Raw genomic sequence first — 13,956 nt, forward strand, 5'->3', positions numbered from 1 at the left:
GATTGTAAGTCTCCCCTCTTTCATGGTATTGTGTGGAAATTTGGCCTTTTTTCCTTCCTTTGGAAGATGTCTTAGTTCAAGGATCCATGCTTGTGAATAGTGGGTTGAGTATTCTCCAAAGAATGACTTAAACAAAACAAAAGCAAAAGCAATACTAACTTCTAATCAACTAACAACCAACATTTAATTTCGAGCCATTTACTTTTATGCACTTTAATTTTTAAGTCTTTATTCATTTGCCATTATTCATAACATTTAACTTGTTTACCTTAATGCCATTTTCACTTTGCTCATTTGAGCTTTATATTATGATTATATTGTGATTGTATATACTTGTTTGTGTTTGTGGTCTTTTGACCTTAATGTACAAAAATAACAACAAAAACCCTAAAAGACATTTGTGTGGACTGTTGGATTGGATCTGAGACATTGGAGTTAGAATTAGGAAACACTCCCTATGCAAAAGGACTTGGCTAATTCCAACTTTCATGAAACCAAGTACTTGTGAATTGAAACTTCATCTGATGCAAGTATTGAAGATCCATTTGAGTTCCTCTGCTACATGGTCTTATTGGAGCTGTTACTTTGAACCTGTGCCTAGTGCCTATCTTTGAGTTCATCTGATACATGGGAGTTTATGAAGAAAATAATGGAGTTGCTAAGCTTGGATGACTCTATATTTATTTGATGTCTTTCTCTTCATCTTTCTATTTGTGTAATGATATTGCTTGATTCTAAAGTCCAAGGGAAATTTTGGTTTCTATATGACATTCTTGTCTATTGGATTGCACCCCATTGGTCAGATCTTTTCAACTCTTAACTTTTAATTTTTGCTTAGGATTAGTCTCTTCATCTCTTCCCCATTTATTTAATTTCAAATCACTCCCTCCTTTTAAAATCTTATTTGCTTGTGTTTTTTTTCTAATCTCAAACCATATTGCAAATTAGAAACTTTGGCCTTATGCCATTGCATTTTTAAACCCTTTTCTTAATCAAACTTGTAAATGAACCTAACTATACTTGACTTAAAATTTCAAAATACAAAAAAAAACTTACACTCATTCAAACCTTTTTAGGCCTTTTGTGCCTTTGTTAAACTTAAATTTTTATTAAAAGAAATACACCCATTTTGAAATTATTACCACGAACTACGAGGTTTTGATCCCTCATTTTATGTTGGTCCGAAGGTCTTGTCTAACACAAAAATATAATTAATAAATTCTTTTCTCATCCCTCCACTCTATTTTTTTTGCAAACATCATTTTATACAAAAACACATATGCACACAAAAAAGGGCTCCCTAGGAGTACCTAGGACACTTTGGGTGCTAACATCTTCCTTCTGTGTAACCAACCCCCTTACCTGTAATCTCTGGTATTTTATTAGTTTTGATTTGAAAACTTCTTATCTTTGGGATTTTTTTGTACTTCTCCCTTTTTCCTTGGAAACAATAAAAGCACGGTGGCGACTCTGGTTTTATTGACGTTAAGCTTATCCGTAGCTTGATGGTCATGAATTTACCGCTACAATATGAATGTTAAAATAATCTTTGTGGGAAATATATTGCCACAAAAGAAAAGAATCTGGAGAGACTAGAACTCCAAAGGAGCATAATGCATTCCGTTAGGAAAACTCACTGAGGAGACAAAGACTCTAGGGGATAAAAGGCTATGCGTAGGTCAGGCTATGACTTGAAAACTACTGGAAGTATGCGCCCAAACTCAACTGGGAAGGACTTGGCCTGGGAATAAGGTTATCTGCAGGGGAAGGTGACTTACCTAGGGAAGTATGCGCCCAAACTCAACTGGGAAGAACGAACTTCAACACAAGAGTAAAAGAGATGTATAATCTACTACCGGTTACTGGGTAAGAAGATTAATACACTCGAAGAGAGGGACATCATTTATCGGTTAGGGTAAACATATCAAGGATGACTCGCTGAGGAAAAAGAGGCGTATTTATTACCGGTTAGTGGGTAAGAATAACCTACTAGGGAGAGAATATCAAATAGGATTTACAACTACCGTTTACTAGGCAGAAGACCAAAAAGAGAGTATCCGTCACCAGTTAAAGTGAACATATCAAGGATAAATTAGCGGAAGAATATCCTTCATTGATTAGAATGAACATATCAAGGATACACCACCTGGGAAAAGAGGAAGAATATCCATTATCTATTAGGGTAAACATATCAAGGATAAATTTCTGGGGAGAAATAGGAATTATAATTACCGATTACTGGTAGAAGACCAAAGATAGAGAATATCCGTCATCGGTTAGGATGAACATATCAAGGATAGACTCAGCAGAGGAAATGGGATTTACAACCGCCTGTTATTGGGTAGAAGACCACAAAAATAGAGAGAATTCGTCACTGGTTAGAGTGAACATTTCAAGGATTAACTCTGAGGGGGAAAGTATGATTTATATCTATCATTTATTGGGAAGAAGATCGCAAAGAGGAGAAAATCAATCACCGGTTAAAGTGAACATATCAAGGATAGACTCTTTTGTGAACAAAACCAGGGATTACGAATACCTTTTTACTGGGTAGAAACCAAAAAGGAAGAATATCACTCACTGGTTAAGATGAACATATCAAGGATAGACTTACCGGGGAAACGTGAAAACGAATCCGTTGGGGAAAATAAAGGAAGTATATTGCATTTTACTGGGTATTGGGTAAAATTAATGTACTCAATATCAAGATGAATATTACCAGTTACTGGGTAATAGACTCTTTGAGACCAAAAGATCTATCTAGGTGAGAACTAGAAAGAAACGGTCAAACAAAGACTCAACCCAATGAGGATATAACTCAAGGGGAGTGGTTCCATCCAAGTTAAGTATTGGGGACAACACCAAAATAATAATCATCCACGAGGAAATAACTCAGTGGGGAATGAGAAAGGATAAACTCTTTCTGCTTAAGGGGCTTACACTCTACAATTCCAAGAGGACAAACACACAAAATCTGTATGGGGGAATAATATCACCAAAGCAGGGGATCAGAAGAAAAAGCAATGCAATAAAAATGTGTAATGAAATATTTTATGTTGGTTTTTATGCATGAATATGTATGCGTATGATTATGATTATACCGACAAAACAGCACAAAGGATACAAATAACGAAGATTCGAATCATCACTACAAAACACTCGACTAATCTCAACAAGATGGAAACACCAACTGGAGAATATGCTAGGGATGAAAATAAATCATCTAGCTCTGAATAAATCAACTCTGGATGGGGAAAGACATGGAGAATGTGCTGCCAATCAATCAAGGCAAACTCTGCGGGAAGAGAGCACTATTGAAGGATGATCAATCAAACCTGTCGAGGATCGAGAAGGATCTGCTGAGGATCCAAACAAATCAACACTGCAAGGAATTTTAAGTTAACACCATGTCAAATGGGATACAACCTTGAAGGGGACAAAATCAGATACTGCTTAGAACAAGACATTGTCGGGAAAGCGGGAACTTCTATCAGAAGGCAAACTCCGCCAAATAAAACTCTGAATGAGGAATCTGAGCAATTTTGCTAGGGAGGCTGTGACTTGTTCGACTAAATCAAAGACCGTCACATTTCTCAATAATCATCAAATTCTTCTCGGAAATTGCAAAATAAACCAATTCTAAGACAAAGATAATCGGATCTGACTCACACAGGGGATAAACTATCGTGGTTATGCAACACAAACAGATGCAAATAGGGATCTAGAGACCAAATAAAGGTTCTGGGATATCCAGGGTCGAATAATCAACTCGCAAACTGGGGGATGCAGAACATGAACACCTCAGTTGCGGAAGATGAATTTGCAAAGGGGACCGATCATTAACTCAATCGGGGATAATAGGTTGCTTGGAGAGCGACTTCTTAACCAAGTTAGGAACGAACGACGAAATGTTTGGGAGGAAAAAGTTACCAAACCAACTGCTTGGGGAAGACCAACAATGCTTCACACTTCAAGACTTACCTGTTCTTAGATTGTTGTTGACATTCCCTGTTGAAATCAATTATTCTTAAAGTGAATGTTTACTCCGATTATAAAAAATATTAAAACAAGTATTTAAAAAATAGCACAAAGAGGTGTAACACAAGGACTTCCCAAGAGGTCACCCATCCTAGTATTATTGTCGTCCAAGCATGCTTAATTGCGAAGTTCTGATAAGATCTGGTGCATTAGTACTGGTATGGTCACACCTGATATCCAATGTGTTCTAATTGTATATATTTGATTTGATCAATTTCACTTATAAACAACAAAATAGATATAACTAACGCCAAAATATTTTTTTTCTCTTACTTTGTCTGACTCTTTACTCAAATTTAAAAATATGATAACAAGTAATTAAAAAATAGAAAAAAGTGGTGCAACATAAGGACTTCCAAGGATGCCACCCATCCTAGTGCAACTCTCCCCCAATCACGCTTAACTGTGGAGTTATGCTGAGATCCGGTGCATTAGTGCTGGTATGATTGCACCTGATATCCAATGTGCTCTAATTGTATATATTTGAGTTCTTTCACTGATTAATGACAAAATAAATATAACTAACATTGAAATATTTATTTTCTCATACTTTGTCCGATTATTTTTCTCCTATTAAAAACAATGAAAACAAGTATTTAAAAAATATCACAAAGAGGTGGAACATAAGGACTTCCTAAGAGGTCACTCATCCTAGTACTACTCTCGTCCAAGCATTCTTATATGTAATATTATAATGGGATCAGGTGCATTAGTGCTGGTATGATCGCACTTGATATGCAATGCGCTCTAATTGTATATATTTGATTTCTTTCACTTATTTAAGGAAAAATAAATATAACTAATGCCGAAATTTTTTTTTCTCCTACTTTGTTTGATTCTTTTACTACAATTCAAAAAAAAAAGAAAACAAGTATTTAAAAAATAGTAAAAAGAAAGAGGTTTAACAGAAGGACTTCCCAGAAGTTCACCAATTGTAGTACTACTCTCGCCCAATCACGCTTAACTGCGGAGTTAAGTTGAGATCTGTTGCATTAGTGTTGGTATGATCTCACCTTATATTCAATGCACTCTAATTGTATATAATTGATTTCTTTCACTTATTAACGTAAAAATAAATATAACTAATGCCGAAAAATTTATTTTCTCATACTTTGTCCGATTCTTTTACTCCGATTATAAAAAAAAATAAAACAAGAATTTAAAAAAGAGCCAAAAGAAAGAAGTGTAATATAAGGACTTCCTATGAGGTCACCCATCCTAGTACTACTCTCGCGCAAGCACGTGTAACTGCATAGTTCTCATGGGATTCGGTGCATTAGTGATGATATGATCGCACCTGATATCCAATGTGGTCTAACTGTATATATTTGATTTGATTTATGTTACTTCTTAACAACAAAATATATATAACTAACGCCGAAATATTTATTTTTTCCTACTGTGTTTGACTCTTTACCCCGATTAAAAAAATGATAATAAGTATTTAAAAAATAGCAAAAAGAGGTGCAACACAAGGACTTCCAAGGAGGTCACACATCCTAGTACTAATCTCGCCCAATCTTGCTTAACTGCGGAGTTATGTTGAGATCTGGTGCATAAGTGTTGGTATGATCGCACCCGATATCCAATGCGCTCTAAATATATTTATTTGATTTCTTTCACTTATTAATGGAAAAATAAACATAACTAATGTTGAAATACTTATTTTTCTCATATTTCTTCCGATTCTTTTACTCCAATTAAAAAAAATAGAAAGAAGTATTTAAAAAATTGCACAAAGAGGTGGAACATAAGGATTTCCCAGGAGGTCACCCATTCTAGTACTACTCTCGTCCAAGCATGCTTAAATGTGATATTCTGATAGGATCAGGTGCATTAGTGCTGATATGATCGCACATGATATGCAATGCGCTCTAATTGTACATATTTGATTTCTTTCACTTATTAACGGCAAAACAAAATATAACTAATGCCGAAATATTTTTTTCTCCTACTCTGTCTGATTCTTTAACTCCGATTAAAAAAAAGAAAACAAGTATTTAAAAAATAGCCAAAAGAAAGAAGTGTAAGACAAGGACTTCCTAGGAGGTCAGCCATCCTAGTAATACTCTCGTGCAAGCACGCGTAACAGTGGAGTTCTCATGGGATCAGGTGCATTAGTAATGATATGGTCACACCTGATATCCAATACGCACTAATTGTATATATTTGAGTTGATTTCTTTCACTTATTAATAGCAAAATAAATATAATTAATGTCAAAATAATTATTTTCTCCTACTTTGTCCGATTCTTTACTCCGATTAAAAAAATGATAACAAGCATTTCGAAAATAGCAAAACGAAGTGCAACACAAGGACTTCCCAGGAGGACACCTAACAAAGTACTACTCTCGCTCAAGGACGCTTAACTGCGAAGTTCTGATGGGAGCAGGTGCATTAGTGCTGGTATGATCGCACCTGATATACAATGTGCTCTAATTATATATATTTGATTTCTTTAAATTATTAACGTCAAAATAAATATAACTAACACAAAAATATTTATTTTCTCCTACTTTTTCAGATTATTTTACTCTGATTATAAAAAAACTAAAACAAATATTTAAAAAATAGCATAAAGAGGTGTAACACAAGGACTTCCCAAGAGGTCACCCATCCTAGTATTACTCTAATCCAACCACGTTTAACTGCGAAATTTTGATGGGATCTGGTGCATTAGTACTATTATGATCGCACCTGATATCCATTGCATTCTAATTGTATATATTTGATTTGATTAATTTCACTTATTAATGTCAAAATAGATATAACTAACGCCAAAGTATTTATTTTCTCTTACTTTGTCCGATCCTTTACTCCGATTTAAAAAATGATAACAAGGGATTTAAATATAGAAAAAAGAGGCGCAACATAAGGACTTCGCAGGATGTCACCTATCCTAGTACAACTCTCACCCAATCACGTTTAACTGCATAGTTATGCTGAGATTCGGTGCATTAGTGTTGGTATGATCGCACTTGATATCCAATATGCTCTAATTATATATATATATATATATATATATATATATATATATATATATATATATATATATATATATATATATATATATATATATATATATATATATATATATATATATATATATATATATATATATATATATATATATATATATATATATATATATATATATATATGATTTCTTTCACTTATTAACGATAAAATAAACATAACTAATGTTGAAATATTTATTTTTCTCATGCTTTATCTGATTCTTTTACTCCGATGAAACAAAATGAAAACAAGTATTTAAAAAATATCTCAAAGAGGTGGAACATAAGGACTTTCCAGGAGGACATCCATCCTAGTATTACTCTCGTCCAAGCATGCTTAAAGTGATATTCTAATGGGATGAGGTGCATTAGTGTTGATATGATCGCACTTGATATGCAATACGCTCTAATTGTATATATTTGATTTTTTCACTTATTATAGGAATAATAAATATAACTAACGACAAAACATTTTTTTTCTCCTACTTTGTCTGATACTTTTACTTCGATTAAAAAAAAGAAAACAAGTATTGAAAAAATAGCCAAAATAAAGAGGTTTAATAGAAGGACTTCCCAAAAGTTCACCCATTCTAGTACTACTCTCGCCCAATCACGCTTAACTGTGGAGTTATGTTGAGATCTTGTGCATTAGTGCTGGTATGATTGCACCTTATATTCAATGTGCTCTAATTGTATATATTTGATTTCTTTCACTTATTAACGGAAAAATAAATATAACTAATGTTGAAATATTTATTTTTTCCAACTTTATCTATTTTTTTCTCCGATTAAAAAAAAGAAAACAAGTATTTAAAAAAGAGCCCAAAGAAAGAAGTGTAACATAAGGACTTCCTAGGAGGTCACCCATCCTAGTACTACTCTCGCAGAAGCACACGTAACTGCAGAGTTCTCATGGGATCCGGTGCATTGGTGTTGATATGACCACACCTGATATCCAATATGCTCTAACTGTATATATTTGATTTGATTTGATTTCTTTCACTTATTAACAACAAAATAAATATAACTAATGCCAAAATATTTATTTTCTCCTACTTTGTTCGATTCTTTACTCCGATTAAAAAAAATGATTACAAGCATTTCAAAAATAGCAAAAAGAGGTGTAACACAGGAACTTCTAAGGAAGTCACTCATCCTAGTACTAATCTCGCCAAATCTTGCTTAACCGCGGAGTTTTATTGAGATCTGGTGCATTAGTGTTAGTATGATCGCACCTGATATCCAATGCGCTCTAATTATATATATTTTATTTCTTTCACTTATTAACGTAAAAATAAATATAACTAACGCTGAAATATTTATTTTCTCATACTTGGTACGATTGTTTTACTCCGATTAAAAAAATGGAAACAAGTATTTAAAAAATTGCACAAAGAGGTGGAACATAAGGACTTCCCAGGATGTCAGCTATCCTAGTACTACTCTAGTCCAACCACGCTTAAATGTGATATTCTTATGAGGTTAGGTGCATTAGTGCTGGTATGATTGCACCTGATATGCAATGCGTACTAATTGTATAGATTTGATTTCTTTCACTTATTAACGACAAAATAAATATAATTGACGTCGAAATATTTATTTTCTCCTACTTTGTCCGATTCTTTAACTCCGATTAAAAAAAAATAAAACAATAATTTAAAAAATAGCCAAAAGAAAGATGTGTAACATAAGGACTTCCTAGGAGGTCATCCATCCTAGTAGTACTCTCGTGCAAGCACACGTAACTGTGGAGTTCTCATGGGATCCGGTGTATTATGATTGTTATGAACATACCTGATATCTAACACGCTCTAATTGCATATATTTGAGTTGATTCCATTCACTTATTTACAACATAATAAATATAACTAACACTGAAATATTTACTTTCTCCTACTTTGTCAAATTCTTTACTCCAATTAAAAAAATGATAACAAGTATTTCAAAAATAGCAAAACAAAGTGCAACACAAGAACTTCCCAAGGAGGACACCCATCAAAGTACTACTCTCGCCCAAGCATGCTTAACTGCGAAGTTCTGATGGGAGCGGGTGCAATAGTGCTGGTATGATCGCACCTGATATGCAATATGCTCTAATTCTATATATTTGATTTCTTTAAATTAATAACGTCAAAATAAATATAACTTACGCCGAAATATTTATTTTCTCCTACTTTTCTAATTCTTTTACTCTAATTATAAACAAATTAAAACAAGTATTTAAAAAAAAGCAAAAATAGGTGTAACACAAGGACTTCCCAAGAGGTCACACAAGCACGCTTCACTGTGAAGTTCTGAAGGGATCTGGTGCATTAGTACTTGTATGATCACACCTAATATCCAATGCGTTCTAATTGTATATATTTGATTTGATTAACTTCACTTATTAACAACAAAATAGATATAACTAACGCCAAAATATTTATTTTCTCTTACTTTGTCCGATTCTTTACTCCGATTAAAAAAATGATAACAAGTATTTAAAAAATAGAAAAAAGACGTGCAACATAAAGGCTTCTCAGGATGTCACCCATTCTAGTAGAACTCTCGCCTAATCACGCTTAATTGCAGAGTTATGCTAAGATCCGGTACATTAGTGCTGGTATGATCGCACCTGATGTCCAATGCGCTCTAATTGTATATATTTGAGTTCTTTCACTTATTAATGACAAAATAAATATAACTAACACTAAAATATTTATTTTCTCATACACTGTCCGATTCTTTTACTCCGATTAAAAAAATAAAAACAAGTATTTAAAAAATATCACAAAGAGGTAGAACATAAGGACTTCCCAGGAGCCCACCCATATTAGTACTACTCTCGTCCAAGCATGCTTAAATGTAATATTCTGATGGAATCAGGTGCATTAGTGCTGGAAAGATCGCACCTGATATGCAATACGCTCTAATTATATATATTTGATTTCTTTTCCCTTATTAAAGGAAAAATAAATATAACTAATGCCGAAATATTTTTTCTCCTAGTTTGTTTGATTCTTTTACTAGGATTAAAAAAAAGAAAATAAGTATTTAAAAAATAGCCAAAAGAAAGAGGTTTAACAGAAGGACTTCCCAGAAGTTCACTCATTCTAGTACTACTCTCGTCCAAGCACGCTTCACTGTGAAGTTCTGATGGGATCCGGTGCATTAGTACTTGTATGATCACACCTAATATCCAATGCATTCTAATTGTATATATTTGATTTGGTTAATTTCAATTATTAACAACAAAATAGATATAACTAACGCCAACATATTTCTTTTCTCTTACTTTATTCGATTCTTTACTCCGATTAAAAAAATGATAACAAGTATTTAAAAAATAGAAAAAAGATGTGCAACTTAAAGGCTTCTTAGGATATCACCCATTCTAGTAGAACTCTCGCCCAATCATGCTTAACTGCAGAGTTATGCTAAGATTCAGTGCATTAGTGCTGCTATGATCGCACCTAATGTCCAATGCGCTCTAATTGTATATATTTGAGTTCTTTCACTTATTAACGACAAAATAAATATAACTAACGCTGAAATATTTATTTTCTCATACTTTGTCTGATTTTTTTACTCCAATTAAAAAAATTAAAACAAATATTTAAAAAATATCACAAAGAGGTGGAACATAAGGACTTCCCAGAAGGTCACCCATTTTAGTACTACTCTCGTCCAATCATGCTTAAATGTGATATTCTGATGGAATCAGGTGCATTAGTGTTGGTAAGATCGCACCTAATATGCAATGCGCTCTATTTATATATATTCAATTTCTTTCACTTATTAAAGGCAAAATAAATATAACTAACACCGAAATATATTTTCTCCTACTTTGTCTGATTCTTTTACTAGGATTAAAAAAGGAAAACAAGTTTTTAAGAAAGAGGTTTAACATAAGGACTTCCCAGAAGTTCACCCATTCTAGTACTACTCTCGCCAAATCACGCTTAACTATGAAGTTATATTGAGAACTGGTGCATTAGTGCTGGTATGATCGCACCTTATATTCAATGCGCTCTAATTGTATATATTTGATTTATTTCACTTAATAATGGAAAAATAAATATAACTAACGCCGGAATATTTATTTTCTCCTACTTTGTCCTATTTTTTACTCTGATTAAAAAAAAGAAAGCAAGTATTTGAAAAATAGACAAAAGAAAGAAGTGTAACTGAGGGACTTCCTAGGAAGTCACCCATCCTAGTACTACTGTCGTGGCATCCGGTGCATTAGTGCTGAAATGATCGCACTTGATATACAATGCGCTCTAATTGTATATATTTGATTTGATTTCTTTCACTTATTAACAATAAAATATATATAACTAATGCCGAAATATTTATTTTCCCCTAATTTGTCAAATTCTTTACTCTAATTAAAAAATGATAATAAGTATTTCAAAAATAGCAAAAAGGCGTGCAACACAAGGACTTCCTAGGATGTCACTCATTCTAGTAGTACTCTCGCCCAATCACGCTTAACTACGAAGATATATTGAGATCCGGTGCATTAGTGTTGCTATGATCGCACCTGATACCCAATGCGCTCTAATTGTATATATTTGATTTTGTTCACTTATTAACGGAAAACTAAATATAACTAATGCTGAAATATTTATTTTCTCATACTTTGTCTGATTCTTTTACTCTGATTTTAAAAAATAAAAATAAGTATTTGAAATATAAAACAAAGAGGTGAAACATAAGGACTTTCCAAGAGGTCACTCATCCTAGTACTACTCTCGTCCAAGCATGCTTAAATGTGATACTTTGATGAGATTATGTGCATTAGTGCTGGTATCATCGTACCTGATATGAAATGCGCTCTAATTGTATATAACTAACGCCAAAATATTTATTTTCTCCTACTTTATCCGATTCTTTTACTCCGATTATAAAAAGAATACAAATATTTAAAAAATAGTCAAAAGAAAGAGGTGTAACACAAGGACTTCCGAGGAGGTCACCCATCATAGTACTACTCGCGTGCAACCACGCTTAATTGTGTTGTTCTGATGGGATCCATTACATTAGCGTTTGTATGATCGCACCTGATATCCAATACGCTATAATTGTATATATTTGATATGATTTCTTTCACTTTTTAACAGAAAAATAAACATAACTAACTCAGATGTATTTATTTTCTCATACTTTGTCTGATTCGTTACCTCGATTAAAAAAATGATAACAAGTGTGTAAAAAATAGAAAAAACTGGTGCAACACAAGGACTTCCCAAGATGTCACCCATGCTAGTACTACTATCGCCCAATCTTGTTTAACAACGGAGTTATGTTGAGATCCGATGCATTCGATATGGTATGATCGCACCTGATACCAAATGCGTTCTAATTGTATATATTTGATTTATTTCACTTATTAACGGAAAAATAAATATAATAAATGCTGAAATATTTATTTTCTCCTACTTTGTCTTATACTTTTACTCCGATTAAAAAAAGAAAACAAGTATTTACAACATAGCCAATAGAAAGAGGTGTCACACAAGGACTTCCTATGAGGTCATCCATTCTAGTACTAATTTCGTGCAAACACGTTTAACTGCGGAGTTCTGATGGAATCCGGTGTATTAGTGTTGATATGATCGCATCTCATATCCAGTTCTCTTTAATCGTGTATATTTGATTTGATTTCCTTCACTTTTTAATAGCAAAATAAATATAACTAACGCCGAAATATTTATTTTCTCCTACTTTGTCTGATTCTTTACTCCGATTAAAATAAATGTTAACCAGTAGTTAAAAAATAGCAAAAAGTGGTACAACACGAGGACTTCACAGGATGTCACTCATCCTAGTACTACTCTCGTCTAATCACGCTTAACTGCGGAGTTATGTTAAGATATGATGCATTAGTGTTGGTAAGATCACACCTGATATTGAATGCGCTCTAATTGTATATGTTTGATTTCTTTCACTTATTAACGGAAAAATAAATATAACTAACGCCGAAATATTTATTTTCTCATACTTTGTCCGATTCTTTTACTCCAATTATAAAAAAAGAAAACAAGTCTTCAAAAAATAGCCAAAAGAAAGAGGTGTAAGATAAGGACTTTCCAAGAGGTCACTCATCCTAGTACTACTCTCGTCCAAGCACTCTTTACTCTGATTAAAAAAATGAAAACAAGTATTTTAAAAAATATAGCCAAAAGAAAGAGGTGTAACAAAGAGACTTTCTTAGGAGGTCACTCATCCTAGTACTACTCTCTCACAAACATGCTTAACTACGGTGTTCTAAAGGGATCATGTGCACTACTGCTATTATGATCACACTGCAATGTGTTCTAATTGTATATGTTTGAATTCTTTCACGTATTAACGACAAAATAAATATAACTAATGCCAAAATATTTCTTTCACTTATTTAATTATGTACATTTAATTTCTTTATATTTTAATACCCATATTATAATTATGTACATTCGAGTTTATATTTTATATTTTATAACCCATATTTCAATTACAAAAAACAAACTCACCTCATTCATAATTTATTTATATCAAACTAGTAAAGGACCCGTGCGTTCGCACGGGTCGCGCAAGTGCAATAGTTTATTTAAAAAAAATTAAAATATAATATATTTTTTTGTTTATATATATATATATATATATATATATATATATATATATATATATATATATATATATATATATATGGTTGGATCAATGTACACAAATTTATTGCATAAGAGTTTTTTTTAATATAATGGATGTTAAATGATCAATAAATGGGTTCAAAAAATTTCCACAAATAACTTTTCCAGTTAGGGACATAATAAAGTAAAATATTATTAATTTATAGTAATATAATTTGCTTAATTTTTTTGTATACTATATTAAGGAAATAATCAAAAAATATAATACAAAAATATTTTTACAATT

The 13,956-nt window shown here is 32.6% G+C and overlaps 10 pseudogenes; all 10 read right to left on the minus strand.

The window, feature by feature from the left end:
- Nucleotides 1-4,091: 4,091 nt before the first annotated feature.
- Nucleotides 4,092-4,210, minus strand: LOC127132810 (uncharacterized; annotated as a pseudogene).
- A 1,008-nt stretch (nt 4,211-5,218) lies between these two features.
- LOC127132827 (uncharacterized) lies at nt 5,219-5,337 on the minus strand (annotated as a pseudogene).
- Nucleotides 5,338-5,499: 162 nt separating this feature from the next.
- Nucleotides 5,500-5,618, minus strand: LOC127132821 (uncharacterized; annotated as a pseudogene).
- Nucleotides 5,619-6,340: 722 nt separating this feature from the next.
- Nucleotides 6,341-6,459, minus strand: LOC127132789 (uncharacterized; annotated as a pseudogene).
- A 160-nt stretch (nt 6,460-6,619) lies between these two features.
- LOC127132850 (uncharacterized) lies at nt 6,620-6,738 on the minus strand (annotated as a pseudogene).
- A 162-nt stretch (nt 6,739-6,900) lies between these two features.
- Nucleotides 6,901-7,019, minus strand: LOC127132846 (uncharacterized; annotated as a pseudogene).
- Nucleotides 7,020-7,887: 868 nt separating this feature from the next.
- LOC127132815 (uncharacterized) lies at nt 7,888-8,006 on the minus strand (annotated as a pseudogene).
- A 1,008-nt stretch (nt 8,007-9,014) lies between these two features.
- On the minus strand, nt 9,015-9,134 carry LOC127132780 (uncharacterized; annotated as a pseudogene).
- Nucleotides 9,135-10,110: 976 nt separating this feature from the next.
- LOC127132822 (uncharacterized) lies at nt 10,111-10,229 on the minus strand (annotated as a pseudogene).
- A 2,316-nt stretch (nt 10,230-12,545) lies between these two features.
- Nucleotides 12,546-12,664, minus strand: LOC127132806 (uncharacterized; annotated as a pseudogene).
- Nucleotides 12,665-13,956: the final 1,292 nt, after the last annotated feature.

The sequence above is a fragment of the Lathyrus oleraceus genome, chromosome 3 (assembly GCF_024323335.1).
Source record: "Lathyrus oleraceus cultivar Zhongwan6 chromosome 3, CAAS_Psat_ZW6_1.0, whole genome shotgun sequence".
In the NCBI taxonomy this organism is placed as follows: domain Eukaryota; kingdom Viridiplantae; phylum Streptophyta; class Magnoliopsida; order Fabales; family Fabaceae; genus Lathyrus; species Lathyrus oleraceus.